We start from the raw sequence: 19,971 nt of genomic DNA, 5'->3' as shown, positions 1-19,971 counted from the left end.
GTATGAGGGCCTCTTACTGTTGTGGCCTCTCCCGTTGCGGAGCACAGGCTCCGGACGCGCAGGCTCAGCGGCCATGGCTCACGGGCCCAGCCACTCCGCGGCACGTGGGATCTTCCCGGACCGGGGCACGAACCCGTGTCCCCCGCATCGGCAGGCGGACTCTCAACCACTGCGCCACCAGGGAAGCCCTTTGCTCTATTCTTATGGCTTCCCACTGCTGCTCTTTTAGTGTGGCTCTCTGGGGGTCTCCCAGGTGCCCGTGTAAGTTGGTTATTTGCCAAGAATTTGGGCAGCAATGGGACTCACACTTTCAGTAGTTATTTTTTTCTTCTATGATTCTCCCCTACTTTCTAGTTTGTCTGCTAATCTCGGGTTCTATTTCCTGCCACGTCAAGCCCATAAAACTTTAGTTTTCTGCTACCCAGGCTGTGCAAAATTGGGCATACACGGAGTTAAAGAACAAAACACACCCCCGGAGTTAGAGAACAAAACAAACAGATCTCACCCGTTGCAGCTCTACCTTTAGAGTAGGCTTCCTCCTGATCTCGTCACGCTTTTTCCTGGCCCCTCTGAATCTCTTCTGTAAATGCAGGGTTTAGTGTCAGCCAGGGATCTGGGCAGAGATTACACTCAGTATTTGCATCTCATTCCTTCTGCGGTTCTCTCATTGCCAGGAATTCCTCTTTCAATTTTCACCTGCTTTCCTAGCCCTATATTCTGATCTCTGGCACCTTGGGTCACAGAGGCTTCGGGTTTTCACAGTTGTAGCCCTGAGGGTTGTGGAGCACCTACGGGTCAGAAATCCACAAATTCCCAATTCTTTCCCCTTACAGTTGTGGTTTTTTCAAAATTAAACTCTTCTCTGGCTTCTGCTTTTGGATGCTTTCCAAAGCCTTTAAATAGTTTTTTGTTGTTGTTGTTTGTTTGTTTTTAAATCGGGTTTTTGTAATAGTCATCTACAGGAGGAATCATGTGACCATTCTATTCCTGTGCCATTTCTTCTAATTGGATTTGACTCTGGGAAAAATTTAAGACGTGCAGGGTGGGGTGAAGTGTTTGTCTAGTTCAGACATCTTGCTAGGCTGAGTCCCTTCTTTGGACTTTGGTCTCATTTCATCTCTCTTTGTCTCCTGTGTAAGTCATAGAGGCTGTGTCCCCAAGTGAAATGTAAGCTCCGGAGGTTAGGGTTCTATATGCAATTGAGCTGGAGTAGACAAAGAAGCAATAATGACCGTAATCCTTGCCTGCAAGGAGAAGTCAGTCTTCCTGGGGTGACGTGTAGATGAGCCTGGAGGAGCTTTGATGGTTCAATGCTGAGTAACCTGTTGCTGACCGTTGTGCTATAGAAGTTCAGGTGCCATTTGCTTTGCAACACGTTGATTTAGAGATGCAAGTTTGAACGTAATAGAAAACACCTGTATGCTTTCTTTTGCAAACTCAAGTTTATTCAACTCTGTCACTCTCCTCTTTTGAATCTATGATTGGAATGTATTGTTTTTGCCTATCCAGTACCTACCCTACCTTCTGGTCCAATATCCCAATTTTTCCTTGGGGGACCGTCCTGGAATCATCCACAGGAGTGGTGACTGAGTGGGGTGGACATGTATTCAGGCTAATTAGAATATCCCCTCCTCTGACTACAATGATTAGAGAATGTAATGTGATCCACGTTGGTCCACTGTGATTCGTTCCCTAGACGTTTGTTAGAAACGTAGGGAAAAAGATGTCCTTCATCTGGAATTGATGAGAAGATAGGATATAATCTTTACTAACTTTGCACTATTAATAACTGCAGATAAAAATAAAAAATAAAATAAAAATGTGGACCTGGCCATTTGTCCTTTCAATCCTATTTCTGGAGCTATGGAAGCCACCTTGACATCTCTTGGGAAGAGTCTGCTTCAGAGAAAGCAACACAAGAGAAATCAGACGTGAGAGATGAGATAAGGCATTCATTTGGGTTCCTGAAAGTAGATATGTCTGACCTTTTTTATACCTGAAGTTTATACCCAAACTTTTTAGTTACCCGAGCCCATAAATTCCTTTTATGCCTATGCCAATTTGAGTTGAGTTTCTGTCACTTATAACCCAAGGAGCCCTGACTAAATAATAATAATTGGTTGTCACTTTAAGCCTCTACGAGATAAGATTAGAACCGATGGGCTTCATGATTACAGTGGGTTTAATAGTGTCCCCTTAAAATTTATGTCAGCCTGGACCCTCAGAATGTGAGCTTATTTTGAAATAGGGTCTTTGCAGATGTAATTAGTCGAGGTCTCTAAATCCAATGGCTGCTGTCCTTACAGGAAGAGGTGAGAACACACAGAGACACAGAATAGATGAAGATGGAAACAGAGATTGGAGTGGTGCACCTATAAAGACAAGGAAGGGAAGGATTGCCAGGAGCCACCAGAACTTGGAAGAGGCAAGGACGGGTCCTCCACTAGACCCTTCAAAGGGAGCAGAGCCCTGCCAACACCTTGACTGCAAACTTCTGGACTGCAGACTGTGATGGTATAAATTTCTGTTATTTTAAGCCACTCTATTTGTAGTAATTTGTTATGACAGCCCTAGGAAATTAATGCAATGATCTAACTCCTGCTTCTTTTTCCAACCTCATTGTAGAGACAGCAGATAATAGTACAGACCCTGACATTGGGCTTTCCGGATTCTACTTTTGGCCTTTTCGCTTTAACCTTTCTGAGTCTCCGTTTTCTAAGGGAGCTAATGACAGTAATAATTCACTTCTTAAGTTTGTTGTGAGAATAATATGAGTCATATTTAAAGGCATTTAAAACAGCTTCTGACACAAATGATACACTCAGGAAATGATGGTTGTTGTTATTATTATTATTTTGTGTTTACATTACCATCACCACTGTCTCCTGCGAAGTTCCCACAAGCGCTGCTTATTCCAAGTATAGGAAACTATCTGTACTTCCGCAAATGAAACCGAGGCCGGGAGAGTTTCAGGAACTTCCTGCCCGTGATCGAACAGCTCCCGTGTGTCAGATTTGGAATTCAAATCCTGGTCGGCCTGCATCCATGCCAGGCGCTATGGGTCATTCCAGAGTAAGAGTAGTGAGTGACATAGAAGGACCCCCGTATCTCCCTCTCTTTCCCTTTATCCTGAGCCCTCTCCTCTAGCTCTGTCGAGACTTTTGATGCCGTCCAGTTATCAGACTGTTGTCCGGGGTGATGGTGTGCACTCTGAAAGGGATTGCGACTCTTCCTGAGGCTGACTGGAGTTTTCTTCTCGAGGATAGTAGGCCCCTCTTCCTGTCTCTAAAATCGTTAAATAGCTTTGTTTTTTGGAGGTGGGGGGGAACTTAGAAATCTCATCACTCCCATTTGTGCTATTTGCAATCAGTAAAGACATGCCCTAAAAGCACATTTTATATGCTCAGAAAGAGACAGACTGGGAAGGAAGCGTCGTAAACCTGAAGCAGACATTTCTGATAAAAGCCTGCAGAAAACACACTCTTATTTACCTCAGTGTTCTGCAAACTTTGCTATGGAAACGTTGTATTGATTCTGTCTCCGTCTCTGTCAACATGGTTACCCTTTGGGTCAATACATCCTGATTATCTATTGCAGGACAGTTTGGAATGAAGAAATGGGTTTCTGATGTTTCTACCCAAGAAGTTTTCTTTGTGTTAAGGTCATTTTTTTGACACTCTGCCAAAACCCCAGAGAGGAGCTACCAGCATCTCTCTCTCTCTCTCTCTCCACACACACACACACACACACACACACACACACACACACACACACAGATACAGACACACACACACACACACAGACACACACACACAGACACACACACACAGACACATACACACACATACACACACACACAGAGACACAGACACACACACACAGACACACAGACACATACACACACAGACACACACATATGCTGATCTATTTATCTATCTATGCTGATATCTATATTTACCTGTTTATAGATAAATATACTTATTTATCTATAGATAAGTATCAGAATATATAGAGATATAGATACAGATGTGCATACGTATACAAATATATAAATAAATTATATAAATACAAATTACATTATATAAATGAACATAAGTATTCGTATAGATAAATGTAACTATAATATTTCAATATTTAAGTATAATTTGTATATATATTAAAGCTCCCATCTCTCTCATCATAGGTGTTTTTCTTCATGCCTTCCTTCTGCCTGGCTCTCTCCTCTATGGCTCTGTTTCTCTTCTCGTGTCTCCATGGTTCTTGCAGTGCCTTCAGTTTACCCAGTTCTCTCGTCTGCATTTCTCCATTTTTATCTCAGTCCTCTTTATCTCTCAATACAACTGCCATTGTCCATCTGCCAGGAGAAAATAATTTTTTCCCTAAGTCTGGGAAGAATTGCCAATCCCATTAGCTTTCCCTCCTTCCTAAGTTGTTATGTGTGTATCAAGAAGTCGTCTTTATTTTTTCTCTCCTCCTGCCCATTGCCCATCCTGTTACATCAAGTTTTATTCCGTAAGACTCTAGAGCAGGGGCCGCAAACGTTTCCTGTAAAGGACCAGACTGTACTTATTTTAGACTTTGCAAGTCATATAGTCTCTGTCACTGTTACTGGTCTTGCCACTGTTGCGTGCAAGACCACGTGTAAACGGACAGTGTGTACAACTTCGTTTACAAAGATAAAGTAGTTTGCCAACCCCTATTCTAGAATACCCGCTGTGGGAGATGGGGCACCTCCTGATGTAGCTCTGATTTTCTCCCTTGCTCTCACCCTTGTGGTGTGGTTGCCCGAGATGACACAGAAAGAGCAGAGCCAGGATTGGAATGGACTTCCTGAACCCCAGCTTATGCTTATTTCCACTTCACCACACTTTTCTGAAGAATACAATTATGATCTGCTGAGGCAGAGAGTGGAAGTCCTTCTCCTTTGTCAAAAACCTTTAATGGTTCCTCATCGCGCACTTGAGAAGGAATCGTTCCCTAAGCCTGGCATCCAAGTCCACCAAAGCAAGAATCCATCGTCCTCCTTTGAGCGTCTGGCCCATTGTGCTTTACCTAAAGTTTCTGGGGCATCCATCCATATTTGCTCACTCACTCTCCTCTAAGCATCTCAGGTGCATTTCCATTGCTGTTCCCAGCTCTGTATGGCTCCCCTCGATGGAGCTCTTTTTATTTTCCTACCCACTTATATATGTCTTTCTCTTTCCTGATGTCTGTGCATCAGTCCAGGAAAAGATGCTGATGGTCGCCATTCAGTCACACCACCACCACTGGGCAAGTCTTTATTGCAGTGGGATTGGTTTTTGTGATGGGGCTCCTTGTATCCACTCCTGAGCCTGGGGGTTGGGGTGGGCTACTCTGATTGAAGTTATATTAGGACCATTTGCAACAGAGGAGGGGAAGGTCCTCCAAGGTTGCAGAGGTCTTGGGCAGACAAAAGCAGCGTATATCCACTACACAGATGCCCATAAGTGTTCTTAAGACATAGCTTTGATTGTGCCGCTTCCCTGCTGCAAGAAATAAAAGGGATCAATGCTTCAGCATGGCTATCAAGGTCTGGGGTCATGAGGCTCCAGCACTGTGGATGTAGGACCTTCCTGGAAGAGCTGGTTGGGTCACTGAGTACTTGAGGCCAAGGTCCTTGTACTCCCAAACGCTGTCTTTACACGACTATCAAACTGGACTTTGTAGAAAGCATCAGTCATGTTCCAGCTTCCTTCTTATTTGTTTCTGATATTCTCTCTTTCTGGAATGATCTCTTCTCACTCCTCTGAACCCTCATGGAAGAAGTGCTTTACTTAAGATGTATTCTGATCATCTTCTGAAGTCTTTCCTCATGTCCCTCTGCTTGAATCTTCACAGCCTCCAATTTATGTTGATCTTTATTTTGTGCACTTTGTACCCTGTCCTCTAGGATAACACTGAGTAAGCTGAGTGCAGGGGTTCCTTTTTCTGATATATTTTTGTATCCTCTCTTGTTCGTAGAATGTTCCTTTCACATAGAAGACACAGTTAGTATTTGCTGGATTGAGCTTAATTGAACCGAATTGAACATTCTACAGCCTGTGCCGTTCATTTAGTATTTACATTTGTCAACTTCTATTGTTAATTACTTGTTTAGGCGTATTCTTCTAAGTTGCATCACCATTGCCTAGGTCATCACAAGATGTATTATTCAATGGGCTAAGTGTTGACTGTGCGCCTGCTCTGTGCCAGGCACCATGTGAATTGCTGTGACCACAGCAGAGAACACGGCAGGTCCGGTTGCTGCCTCCGTAGAGCTTCTGGTCTGGAGTTAGACAATAAAATGTGTACCTGTGGAACCAGGTGCTGAGTGCTAAGATGCGAGAGGGTTGGAGGAGCTGCCAGAGAATATGAGTGGGTTTGGAGGAAGGGTCACTTCATCCACGTGTGTAAGGTGAATGACTTAGCAAAGTAACAGGTGAAAACTAGCCATTTCCTTTCCTGGTTAGATCGGGTATCCCTTCTCCAGTTTACGCTGAACCCACGCAGGGCTAAGCCCCTCTTCTATTCTGCTGGGTTTCCATGGTGCTCTCTTTTCTTCTTTCTCAGTGCATTTAACACATTATATTGAAATCTGCTCTTTAAAGTCTGGCTTACAGAAAACAGATTGCATCTTACTCAACCGGTCCATCTCTGAGCGTCTAGCACTATGCTTGGCACATGGTGCACAAGAAGCGTCTGTTTAATGCAAAACTGAGCTAACCAGGGTGAGCCTGAGTTGGGTTGGGAGAAACGAGAGGTTTATCTGCACAGACAGTGGTCACCTTGTGGCCTGCATAAGGCACTTCAACTGTTCATAATGGCTCCTCGTTACAGAAGGAGGGCGGAAGGCGCCAGGTTACAGGGACAACGGCTGATGTTCTGATGTTGTTTGAAGCCGGATAATCTCCCAGCTTCAAATAGGGAAGCCTGTGACCCTCTGTGCTAGACATGAGGACAAGTGACCTTGACATATAACTGCTGGTTGAGAGATGCAGTTATTATCTTCCACCAAGAGGTTACTGGAAAGTACACCTCCCTCCTAATTCTGAAAGCCAGGGCCGTGACCTTGTCTCGGGCTCTGTCTTGTTTTGAAGAAGTCTGTGCTTTGGCACGTGCATCTGTTTTCCTTCTTTAGAAACGAAAATAGACTCAGTCCTTGGGTAAACTGTATTTTCTGGCGGGGGAGGGGTGCCGAAGCGGCACCAGCAAAAGTTGAAAATGAACCCTGGACCAGCAGATGCTCTTGGGCATCGTCAGAGATACCCCGTGCAGTGGGAAGGAGTAGAAGAGAGAGGTGTGGTAGTTATATCCACTCTCGTCAGTGATGTGATAACTACCCACTGTTATCATTGTTCACATTTCACATTCACTGTGCCCTAACTGTGTGCCACGCACCGTGTCAGTCACTTTACATGGACATTCTCATTTGTTCCAGAAAACAACCTCATGCAGTAGGGACTACCGGTATCCCCGCTTTGCAGAAAGGAAACTGCGGCATGGAATAAATGACTGAGCACCGTTCTGTTCCAAGCAGCATGCTAATGGGCACATAGAGCCCGCGAAATCCTCCCAACAGCTCCCCAAAGTAGGTCCCAGTATCATCCCTCTTCTACCAGTTATCCATGAGATAACTGAGACCCTGAGAGGTGAAGTCATTCACTCAGGGTGAAGCAGTGAATGGAGTTGGAGTTGGAACCACATTTGCTTGTGTTAGGGACCCACTGAACCCCTCACTTTACTTCATAGAACAAATCTGCCTCTTCTGCCATATATGTGTTTGCAGGTGACAAGCAGCTTGGGGAGTGTCTGGGGTCCTAAGAGTAACCAGGACATCTGAAGTTCAGAGACCTAAGTTTTTGGGGTTTTTTTGGTTTTTTTTAATTAAAAAAAACAATAGCACTCATTAACTTTGTGTCCCTATATGCAGGGACGTGGCCCAGATTATTTTAAATTCTAGCAGCTCCTCTATGATATGGTAGCCATTACCCCTGTTTTACAACATGGGGAATTGAGACTTTGGAAGGCCAAGCCACCTGCCAAAGGTTACTGAGCTACTCAGTGAGGAAAGAGGGCTCTGAATCTGGCTCTACCTAAGCCAGCGTGAGCTCTACTATGAGAACTTTCCCCTGGCTTTCAAGTCTATACCCATTACTACCATTTGATATGAAAAACCACAGGGCAAAAATCTCTAGGAAGATTAACATTATACCTGGACAGGTTAAATCTTTTAATACAATCCAAACAGTTAGCCATATTAAATGTTTATAGTCAAGACTACTGCCTAGAGTATCATTCTTCAAGGGCTGGCTTCATGTGTATCCAGCCAGGGGATGTCATATAGGGCCCTGTGCTCAGCTGAGCTCCATGCTTGGTGTAATGTTCTGCCATGGCCAGCTTGAAATTCTCAATCATTTTATCTTTGATCTTGAATTTTATAAGTGAAGTGTGGAGGGCAATGGAACACGTAAGTGATGAGAGGAGACAGGCACAGTATCGTACCTGTGGTTTAGTGCCACTCCATTCACACACAGTGTTTGCCGTGCACCACGATTCTGGAGGAAACTTAGAATCATGCACATTTAAGTTAATAGGCTGGGTTCCAGTTGCTGCTCCATTCCTTTTAACCGTGAGACCTGGGATGTCTGCTGAAGTACCTCTCACTTGGAACACTTTCCATCTGGTTCTTCATCTTCTAATCTGCCCAGACTAATCAGCTCAAATGTGTCTCCTCCCTGAATCCCTACCTGACGCTACTTGAGAAAACTGGGTGTAGAGAATTCAGGCATATCCTTCAGGGTCCCACAGTTTAATCTTGGATTCACATCTACCCATTATGCTATACTGTTATAGTTTCTCAAACGTGCCATTCTTTCTCCTGCCTCAGGATCTTTGCACGTGCTGCGACTTAGGTAAACCACACTCTCAAGCTGGCCTCACAAGACTGCCTCCTTCTGATCCTTCAGTCCTCAACTTCATTTCCCTCCTGCTTGAGGAGTGCTTCCTTGGCCTCCAGTTTTCAGGTTGCCCTGTGGCTCTTCTCTCCCAAAGCACCTTCCTCTCCTTCCTTCATGGTGCTGATCACAACTCTTAATTCTGTATTAATTCCTTCATTTGTTGTTTAATTCCTTAATTTGTCTTAATTTGTTAATTAATTCCTTCATTTGTCTTCTTCCCTCTATAAACTCTAACAAGAACAGGGAAAATTATGGTTTCATAACTAGACCTTAACCATTACTCGACCCGTGTCAGGTACATAGTGGGTTCACAATAAATCTTTTTTTGGGGGGTATAGGATTAAACAAATTAAAGAGAAGCTATGAGTCAAGGGAGAGAAGGAGGAGAGAGCTGGAGAATGTAGAAATGCTTATTCTCCCCGTGGAATTTGGTGATGGAGTCATGCGTGGCTGACTTTCAGAGGATATGGGAGCAAGGTACCTGGGCACATTTGTGAGGCTGTTGTGTGCTTGACGGCTTGGCCGTCTCTGCAGGCACAGTTTCCTAAGGATGCTGCTGGGGCTGGAAAGGGGATTTCTGGTGAGCACAGCCCTCCCTGCAGTGTGCAGCTGCTGTGGAGGCCGGGGCCCAGCTGGAGCTTGTTGGAGGTCTGGCAGGTGGAGCAGCCTGAAGCGGTTTTCTTGCCTGGGCACTGACAGCATTCTGACTTCAAAGCTGGAACACACTGACCGGGAACACTGTGACCTTTGGCACAATTCCTTCCCTTTCCCTCCCCTGCTTCTGAGCGGGGAGGAGGGAGCCTAGCTCCCTTGCATGGGCTCGCGCCAGCCTGGAGAGCAGGTTTTCCTTAGATCCAGAGACGAGGGGAGAGGAGAGGCAGAGGAGGGCCAGTGGCAGCTGCTCTGTTTTTTTTTTTTTTACATTTCTTTTTTTTTTTTTTTTTTTTGCGGGGCTCTCACTGTTGTGGCCCCTCCCGCTGCAGAGCACAGGCTCCGGAAGCACAGGCTCAGCAGCCATGGCTCACGGGCCCAGCCGCTCCGCGGCATGCGGGATCCTCCCGAACCGGGGCACGAACCCGCGCCCCCCGCACGGGCAGGCAGACTCCCAACCACTGCGCCACCAGGGAAGCCCTTTTTTTTTACATTTTTATTGGAGTATAATTGCTTTACAGTGAGCATCAGGGTAGCCAGATTGGATTCCACCATATTTGGAATTTGGTATTTTGGTAAACTGCATTGTCATGAGAGGCTCTCTCTCCTAGGCTCCAGCTAGGAATGGGACCTGCTCATGGGAGTATCTGCCTAGATAATGGAAAAATTAACGAGTGGAGCCACCTCCCACCTACCAGTCCCTGTCATCCAGCTCCTCAAGTGCCATCTGGTAATGGATGAGCCAAGTTGGATCTGACTTAGCTGATGACTATTAAGGGCTCATTGAACCTCAGTTTTCTCATCTTTGAAATGGAGATAATAATAAATTTCCTAGGGCCATTATGAAGACTGAAGCTAATATGCATAAAACGCCTAGCACAATGGCTGGCATGAGGCAGCAGGCACTCGGTAAATGATAGCTGCCCTCCCCTCACAGAGTCATCGTAGTTATCCTAGGCTACCTTTCCACTCTGGGAAATAGGGAACCTTACTGACATAACAACTTCTTAGCGGGGAAAACTGAGACTGGGTGGCTATCAAATGACTGTCTCACAACCACACTGCTAATACATGTTAAAATGGGGCCATCCATCCAGATCGGTCCCACTCCAACTTGGGGCTTTCTCTCTCTCTCTCTTCTTTTTTTTTTTTTTTCCTTTGGCCTTGGCTTACTTCCCTGAGCAATAGAAGTAGAATATGGTTTACGTTGTTGACATCTGCAGAAGGCTTATAATTCTCACTATCACCACTACTATCAAAAACAAACAGAGACAGAGCTGCCAGCATTTGTAGAGGACTTGATAGTTTATGGGAAACTTTCACCTACATTGTCCTTTTAGGGAATCCACGATCCTGCTTTTGTAGATGGAAAGAATCTAGAAAGGACTGAGACAGTGACTTCCTGGGGATACTTTCCTCCAAGCTAAGGCCTTATTTGCATGTGCCACAAGGAGTAATCAGCTAATTCCTGGGACATACACTTATGCGACCTGCTTTAATCTCAACTCTGCCGTTTATGGGCTACCTGACTGCAACCATTCTGTGTCTGTTTCTTCATCTGTAAGATGGGGATAATTAAAACAATATGAGACAACATACAGAAACCACTATCATGGAAGCTGGCACTCATGAGAACTCGATAAATAGCAGACACTATTGTTAGGCTGAGAAACACCCCTGTTCTTGTCTTCCACTTCTGTTTTTGCAGCAACTGGGCAAAATCAGACTTAAAAATATTAAGTTGGAGGATACCAAAGAAACCTATGAGCACTGGGGGAATTCAGCAGAAACCCCCAGTGTTCCAGGATAACCAGAAATAGCAGTGACCAAGGGGGTGGCTTTGGTTCAGGACCAAGGACAGCTCCAACTTGCTCCCTCCCCTCTATGGGGACACTCCATGTCTATAGAGTCTGTGGAAGAAGTCTACTTCACGGCTTTCCTATTCGGTACTTGTCACAATCTTCCAATCTCTCTGCATTTGCCCATGCCATTCCTCCCCTTCCTCTCTTATCATGAACTATTTCTAACATAGCAAGAAGCACAGGGAATAGAACGGTCACCCTTGCACCTATCACTCCACTTTAACACATGTTGGCATTTTGCCACAGTTGCCTCTGATGTTTCGTTTTGTTTTTGTAAATGACACCTGGCAGATGCCACTGAAGCTCCTTTGTGGTCCCCTCCCCCCCATCACGTGCCTCTCCTTCCTGCCCAGAGGTCACCGCTGTTCTAAGGCTGGTGTGCAGCCTTCCGTGTCTTCCTTCTACCACCACCAGCTTCCTTCCACTCATCTGAGTCCTCCGCACTTTTAAGATCCAGGTCAAAGCCCCTACTCCCCAGTTCATGATGACCTTTCTTTTTTTTTCTTTTTTTTTGCGGTACGCGGGCCTCTCACTGTTGTGGCCTCTCCCGTTGCGGAGCACAGGCTCCGGACGCGCAGGCTCAGCGGCCATGGCTCACGGGCCCAGCCGCTCCGCGGCATGTGGGATCTTCCCGGACCGGGGCACGAACCCGCGTCCCCTGCATCGGCAGGCGGACTCTCAACCACAGCGCCACCAGGGAAGCCCCATGATGACCTTTCTTGCAGAGCATTTTGGAGGGTTTTCGAGGATTTCTCATTTATCCTTTTAATCAACTATCAAACATGTGCTGAACAGGCCCTGTTAGGAGGCAGCGCTCTTTTACTTGCTGGAGTGACGAAAATGAGTTCCACATGGCCCCTGCCTCTGAGAACTCACAGAACATGGCACGTGGCTTAATAGCATCTGGCAGTGAGAAAGGAAGCCTGTTGGGAGAGGGGCCCACCTTCGGAAGTCTGCCACAGCTCCCACACAGGAATCAGATCTCACACAAACCCTTGAGACCTTGAGGCCAGAAGACTGGAAGCAGTATGAGAATAGGAAGCAAGGTAGGAGTTCCTGTGACATGTCAGGCCTTGTGTGGGGCAGTTTAAACATATCATCTCGTTTCATGTTCCACAAATTAGGGAAATGAGTGTCACTCCCTTCCAAGGCCTGGAGAGCCACCAAACCTGGTCAGAAGTGCAGCTCACGTTTGAGTTACGGCTTTCTAATGTCAATGTCTGTATTTATCTGGCTTCCTCTTTCGACTATGAACAACTTGAGACAGACATGGAACCCAATTCATCTCTGGTTCCCGGGCCCAGCGCTGTCCCTTAGCAGATACGTCATTCATGAAAAGTTATACTGTGATCGATCTCTGGGATACAAAGGAAACAAGGACATGGGGGTCCTGCCCTCGAGGAGTTTACCATCTAGATAAAAGGCAGGCTTTGGTTACAATGCGGGAGAGTAGTGTACCAATGCCAATCACATAGCATGGGATTACTACTCTCGGTGAGAGATGGAACTATATTTTCTTGGTTGGCCTTGCCTTTTAAAAACACCAGACCAAAGCACCTCGGGACACAGCATTCCCTGGGGACTCCTGCATTGCACAGTCAGGTGAGCTCTGTTTTCGCAAGGTCTAACACACCTGGCTCCACCCCTGGCTTCTCCGTCTGCCCTTTGTTCTGTCACCCTTCCGACTCTGGGCACAAACTTGCCATGTGGGTTCTCTGCTCTCTCGTCTCCCTTTGGCATCTCTTGCTGTCTTTTTTTTTTTTTTTTGTGGTACGCGGGCCTCTCACTGCCGTGGTCTCTCCCGTTGCGGAGCACAGGCTCCGGACACGCAGGCTCAGCAGCCATGGCTCACGGGCCCAGCCGCTCCGCGGCATGTGGGATCTTCCCGGACCGGGGCACGAACCTGTGTCCCCTGCATCGGCAGGCGGACTCTCAGCCACTGCGCCACCAGGGAAGCCCTCTCTTGCTGTCTTGATGAACATCTGCTCCAACCTGTGATGCCGTGTCAGCTGAACCAAACCCCACCCACCCTGGTTCTCCTTTCTCCTTCCGTTCACTACCTCCAAGGTCAGAAGGATGTGGTTTCAGATGTAAGCTACAACCTAATACCCCTTCCGGGACCCATGTCTTCTCTGAAGCAGAGTCTAGGGCAGGGGCTCTTAACCTCTGGGTGGCATGAACCACCTTGGCAGATTGGTGAAGCCTGTGACCCCACCTCAAAAAGAACTAGTTATACGGAGATATAGTTATCAGTCAATAGATAACTATATTTGTTACCATTACTGAGCATCAAACACATATTAAAACAACAGACATCTATTTTCTCACAGTTTCTGTGGGTCAGGAATCTGGGCGTGGCTTAGCTGAGTCTTCTGGTCCAGGATCTCTCATGAGGCTGCAATCCAGGTGTTGGCCAGGGTCACAGTAATCTTAAGATCAACTGGGGATGGACCTGCTTCCCAAGCTCACTCACCTGGTTGTTGGCAGGATTTGGTTTCTCATGGGAGGTTGAACTGATGGCTTTAGTTCCTCTCTGACTGTTGACCAGAGGTGACCCTTACTTCCTCTCTCTGTAGAGCAACTCACAACATGGCAGCTGCTTCAGGAGAAGGAGTAAGTGAGAAGAAGTAGGATTAAGATGGAAGCCACCATCTTTTATAACCTCATCTCATAAGTGGCATCCCTTCACTCTCGCCATCCTCTGTTCACTAGAAGCAAGTAATTAGGTTCAGCTCACACTCATGGGAGAGGATTATCCAGGGCATGAATACCAGGAGATGGGATCTTAAAGGATCACCCCAGAGGCCTGGGCTACACAAGTACAGTATGCATTTATTTATGAAGGTGTTAAATAAGATCTGAGAGGTCCAATAACTAAGGTGACTTTGAAGTAGATGGGAGTACAGGCACATCTTAGAGATATTGCAGGTTCGGTCCCAGACAACTGCAATAAAGCAAATATCACAATAAAGTGAAGCACATGCATTTTTGGTTTCCTGGTGCATATAAAAGTTACTTTTATACTATACTGTAGTCTATTAAGTGTGCAATAGCATTATGTCTTTGAAAAAAAAGTACAGACCTTAATTAAACAATACTTTATTGCTAAAAAAATGCTAACCGTCATCTAACAACTCAGGGTTTTCACAAAACTTCTATCTGTTAAAAAATGCAGTATCTATGAAGTGCAATAAAATGAGGTCTGTCTGTACCTGCAACAGCTGACATACGATAGGAAATTATCTGTGATTTCTGTGGTTGATAAAATCATAGATACTGTTTATACACTGGGGTTTGTTGCCTACATTCACAAGTAATGAAAATGTCAAATTTCAGTTAGAGGTGAGTGAAAATAAAGCTGTATATTTTTCTCATCCAAACTCACAGTCCCCCCACCCTCCCAGAATTATGTCCCCTGACCCTTGTAGAATCCATGGACCCAAGTTAAGAACCCCTGCTCAAGAGGTGGGAAGCAGATAGAAATAGCTTATTCGTTGATCGCAAATGATGTGGACCACTCGCTCTAATTCAGCCTGCTTGGAGCTAAAAGTTGTTCCAAGAGGGTTTACAATGCGGCCAGAAATGAGCAGGGTCACTGCTGTCTAGGTTCTGGTTCCCTGCCTTGAATATTTGTGAATTCAATTTTGGGGTATATATCCTAAGGTGATCAGGAATTAAGATTAGATTAAAATTAACCAGATTCGTAAGAGACCGATGTATAATGCATATTTTACTCAATCTGTAATGCATTTAATCATTCATACAGTCTTCCATTCTTTTTTGCTCCATCCGTAATGCATTTAGTCATTCATACAGTCTTCCATTCTTTTTTGCTCCATCCGTAATGCATTTAGTCATTCATACAGTCTTCCATTCTTTTTTACTCCATCCGTAATGCATTTAGTCATTCATACAGTCTTCCATTCTTTCAGCACACATTGTTAAGCACACATTTACTGACCACTACAGTTTTCTAGGCACAGAGATAACACTAGGGCCAGTGGTATCCAAGTAATGGTGAAAGACATAATCCATGACACCCAAAGGCTCATGGTTGCTCAGGGTGGTTCTTGGCTTCCCTTTTCACCCAGACACATGCATGACCATGACATTGATTCTACGGAGAACCATTCTCTTTTCCAGCCATTCCTGTGTTAACCCATTTCCACATAGGAACTTCTACAATTTCAGAAGAATTTGGAGAGGAAGCTTCTACCCTGGCTTGCTTCTTTCCGTGACAGATGGCTTTTCTGACCGGTGAGGCTGGGACTGGGGCTCTGGCCGCCACTGACATGCTACTCATTGTTTCTGTCTCTTCAGAGTCACACGTGTCCTCTTGCCTCCTACCTTTGCCGTAAGGTCAGCCCACTGGAGCAGGCCTCACCCTGAGTCAGGGTGATGGAGGGATAAGAGGGGAGGGAAGGATGGAGGAAGGCCTGAAGTTTTAGAGCTGCAGCTGGGTGAGTGAACCCATCAGAAGGAGAAAGCGCAGTTAGCCTCTTCTGGACTCAGTTCTAAGCCATGTTCCCCCATCCATATTTACTACCAAAAGGCAAACAGTCTGTCCCTACTTAACTCCCAGGTCTGCAGCTCAGCCAGAGAAGAGAGGGGTATAATTATCACCAAACATTTTACATCCTCCCACGGCCATATCCAGGGTGGCACACAATTCGCCATGCTCTAGCCACAGCTCGGACTTTTTTCTCCTGTGCAGGAATGTCACTATTAAGGCCATAGTTCATTTCGATGGCTCTTCATTCAACAAATATTTATTAGATAATCTATTGTGAGCCAACCAATGGGCAAGATGCTGGGAATTGTGTGTGTGTGTGTGTGTGTGTGTGTGTGTGAGTTAAGTTTTATCTGGGGCAACATGAGGACTGTAGCTCAGGAGACAGCATCTCAGAGAGCTCTCAGAAACTGCTCCAAAGAGGTAGGGGGGAAGGTCTGTATATATGTGATTTTGGTGAAGGGAGAGTACATGCAGTCGAGCACATATGTTTTGAAGAACGCTGCTGCTAGCTACGAGGAGCAGATGTCACCATGAAGATTTTAGTGCTTTTTCTAGATAGGACGAGATGCAAGAATTGGGCTCATAGAATCTTCTCCTGAAAATATCTAACTATCTGAAGACCTGTTCTTCCAGTTTTTCCCAGAGCACAGAGGGCCTCATTCCTGATCTCTACCCTGAACTCCTTTCAGGGGGTTTTGAATGTCAGCAGCTGCAGCGGCTCATCATTTAATCCTTGTACAGGTAGATGGCAAGTGCCAGTTTCTAGCTGGCAGGGCCCTCTCATGGCCATAAATTCGACCATGGTTTAGGAGGTCGTCCCATGGTAAGATGCTGGGAATTGAGGCAAGCATAAGTCAGAAGAGTTCCTGCCCTTGTGAAGCTTACATTCTAGAAGATAGAGACATATAACCATCAAGTAAACTGAGATATGGACAAGACCCTGGAAGTGCTTTATAAGAAATAGACAGCAGACTGGAGTAAGAACCACCAGGGGATACCCATGTTTGACATGGTGGTCAGGGAAGGCCTCTCTCTGTGAAAGAGGCATTGGAGTGTGGCCTACAAGGCAAGCAGAAGCTGGGTGGGTGAAGGTTGGCCAGAGGAGACTTCAGGCAGAGAGAACTGCAAGGGCTCCAAGGCTTGGTGTGTCTGGGGAAAGAAGTTTGCATCCTTTGACTTAATTGTGTGTGAAGAAAAAGAACGTGATATGATGCATTCCATATTACGAGTGTATAAATGAATATGTAACCACTAAAATAAGTTTTCTTTCTGTGTATATGCCTTAATCGTTTGACCCACCACACTTTAGGAAAAGGAATCACTTCTTTTAGACCCACACCAGAGAACGCAGAATAATTCTAGAGACTTGAGTAGCTGCCAGCCGCAGCACCTGTCTTTCTAGAACAGGGCTGGGTAATTCCCATCCTGGCTTTTTATTCCAGGCTCTCCGCGCACCATCTCTACGTTGATCTACTTCATCTTCGACGGATATACTTAGACTTTTAAACAATCTGCTCATGTGGCTACTCCTTCATGCAAACTCATCCAAAGAGATTTCTGGATTTCTGTGAAGCTCTGGCCTTTCTTTTTTGTCCTTGGCCGAGATCCTTAACCTTTGAGGAGCTCTGCAATATTATGAATACTTGCCATTCTGGAGGGCTTTTATTAGCATTCTTTTTTCCGGTTGTTTGTAAGTTTCCACCCAGGGGGTCCAGCTGTGCCAGAGTTTCCTTCTCTCTCTGCCTGTCTCCCACAGCTGCTTAGTCAGACCACACTCCATCCAGCTGGCAGATCTTTCTGCCTCCCTCTCCTCTGGGTCCCCTTTGGCCTCAAATGCTAATTGAGGAGCTCAGAAAGAGGACGTTAAAAAGAGGGCTTCCTGGTGGGCATCAGTGAATCACTGTGCAGACAGGTCCTTCTCACCCTCTGATGAGTCATGAGTGGGGCTGAGCAGATGGCCACCGGAACAGATAATGTGTCAGTCTCTCTGTCAACTCTGCTTGGCCCCAGATGCCAAAATAGCCTACATCTGGGCCCACTGGAGGCATGTGACCCAACACTATAAGAAATTTCAACCAACGAGGAGGGTGGTACAGCCGTACTTTCTAGAAGGTCGAGCTGAAGGTTAAATATTGTCACAGAGATACTCAAGATAACTTTGCCATCCCAGCCAGCAACTATCTGAGCAATGTCTTGCTGACTCAAGTCCATTCTCTCCACAACTATAAATGCTCTATTTTTCATCTGAATGTGTTCTTGTCTTTAAGGTCTCATTTCATTTGTCAGGAAACAATGCAGAGCAAATGAGGGCTACTTCCTACAAGGCAGAGAATAATAACAGCTTCTGTGAATAAGGCACCTACTCTCCCAGGCACTCGGCAGCCATGACCTCATTTACTTCTTACATCTTTTAACACACTATCGCTCACCCTGGGGCACAGACCGTGAGACTGAGGCTCAGGGAGTTTTAAAAATCTCCCCAAGTTCTCACAAGTAGGAAGGGTAAAGCTGAGTTTAGAATAAGGTGACCATATAATTTATTATCCAAACCAGGGCACTTTTGAGGGTGCAAGGGGAGACTCTTAGGACTTTCACCAGGCAACAGGTATAAAGGTGGAATGTCCCAGCTTGTCAGAATATACAGATGCCTGAGTTCTGAACCAGTTTTTTGGCTCAAAAACCCAGTTTTCCCCACTTATCCTATTGATTCCCAGGAAGGTAATCAGGAGAAATTGGAATTCAGCTCCCACTTCCTTTTGTAACATTTTTGCTTGCTGATTCCTTCCCATCTCTTCCCATCCCAGGATACCTCTGTGCTTTTAAGAAGCCCCGAGGGTGATTCTGATGTGCTGCAGGGTATGGGAACTCCTGCACTCAACGCTATGGTCTTTGAAGACAGCAAGTCCCTCTTATTCAACATTGTATCGTAGCAGCTGACATAGACGAATCCAGTATCTGCTTAATAAATGTTTGTTCAATGAATGAATGAAATTACATACAGAGGCAATCAGGTATGAGTGTCTGTGGAGTGTTTGGGGGGTAGAAATTAGTGGAGGATGTCCAGCATACAAAGAAAAACAAGACAGAGGTAAACAGGGGGAGCATCTGCCAGGCTACGCTTCAATTTCATCCTAAAAGTAGAGCCACCAAAGGTTCTGAGTAGCAAAGCGACTTCGTTTGGTTTGCATTTTGGAAAGAACACTCCCCATGGTCGTGTTCCAGGTTAAGCCCATAAGAAACTGGACACTGGAGGTATTTATTTATTTATTTTTGAATTTTATTTTATTTTTTATGCAGCGGGTTCTTATTAGTTATCTATTTTATACACATCAGTGTACACAGTTCAATCCCAATCTCCCAATTCATCCCACCACCACCACCACCCCCGCCGCTTCCCCCCCTTGGTGTCCATACATTTGTTCTCTGTATCTGTGCTTCTATTTCTGCCCTGCAAACCGGTTCACCTGTACCACTTTTTCTAGATTCCACATATATGCGTTAATATATATGTTTTTCTCTTTCTGACTCACTTCACTCTGTATGACAGTCTTTAGATTCATCCACGTCTCTACAAATGACCCAATTTTGTTCCTTTTTATGGCTGAGTAATATTCCATTGTATATATGTACCACATCCTCTTTATCCATTCGTCTGTCGTTTAGGTTCCTTCCATTACTTGGCTATTGTAAATAGTGTTGTAATGAACATTGGGGTGCACGTGTCTTTTTGAATTATGGTTCTCTCAGGGTATATGCCCAGTAGTGGGATTGCTGGGTCGTATGGTAGTTCTAGTTTTAGATTTTTAAGGACCTTCCATACTGTTCTGCATAGTGGCTCTATCAATCTACATTCCCACCAACAGTGCAAGAGGGTCCCCTTCTCCCCACCCTCTCACTGGAGGTATTTAAAACATGTTTTCAGAAGGGCTACTGAGTGCCCAGCATAATAGAACCTTTTACATATTTGAGAACTCTCCAAGCTGGGGCA

The 19,971-nt window shown here is 45.5% G+C and overlaps 1 long non-coding RNA gene across 6 annotated transcripts in view; it reads left to right on the top strand.

Moving 5' to 3' along the window:
• The window catches only part of LOC137209863 (uncharacterized), a 393,448-nt gene that overhangs the window by 269,312 nt on the left and 104,165 nt on the right, over positions 1-19,971 (top strand). For all 6 annotated transcript variants that reach the window (XR_010936151.1, XR_010936154.1, XR_010936150.1 and 3 more), the window contains one exon: positions 2,307-2,514. This is a non-coding gene — a long non-coding RNA (uncharacterized lncRNA). The remainder of the gene's footprint in view (positions 1-2,306; positions 2,515-19,971) is intronic.

The sequence above is a fragment of the Pseudorca crassidens genome, chromosome 17, assembly GCF_039906515.1.
Source record: "Pseudorca crassidens isolate mPseCra1 chromosome 17, mPseCra1.hap1, whole genome shotgun sequence".
Lineage (NCBI taxonomy): Eukaryota > Metazoa > Chordata > Mammalia > Artiodactyla > Delphinidae > Pseudorca > Pseudorca crassidens.
Note: the sequence above shows the minus strand (reverse complement) of the source record. Positions and strands in the feature narration are given on the sequence as shown.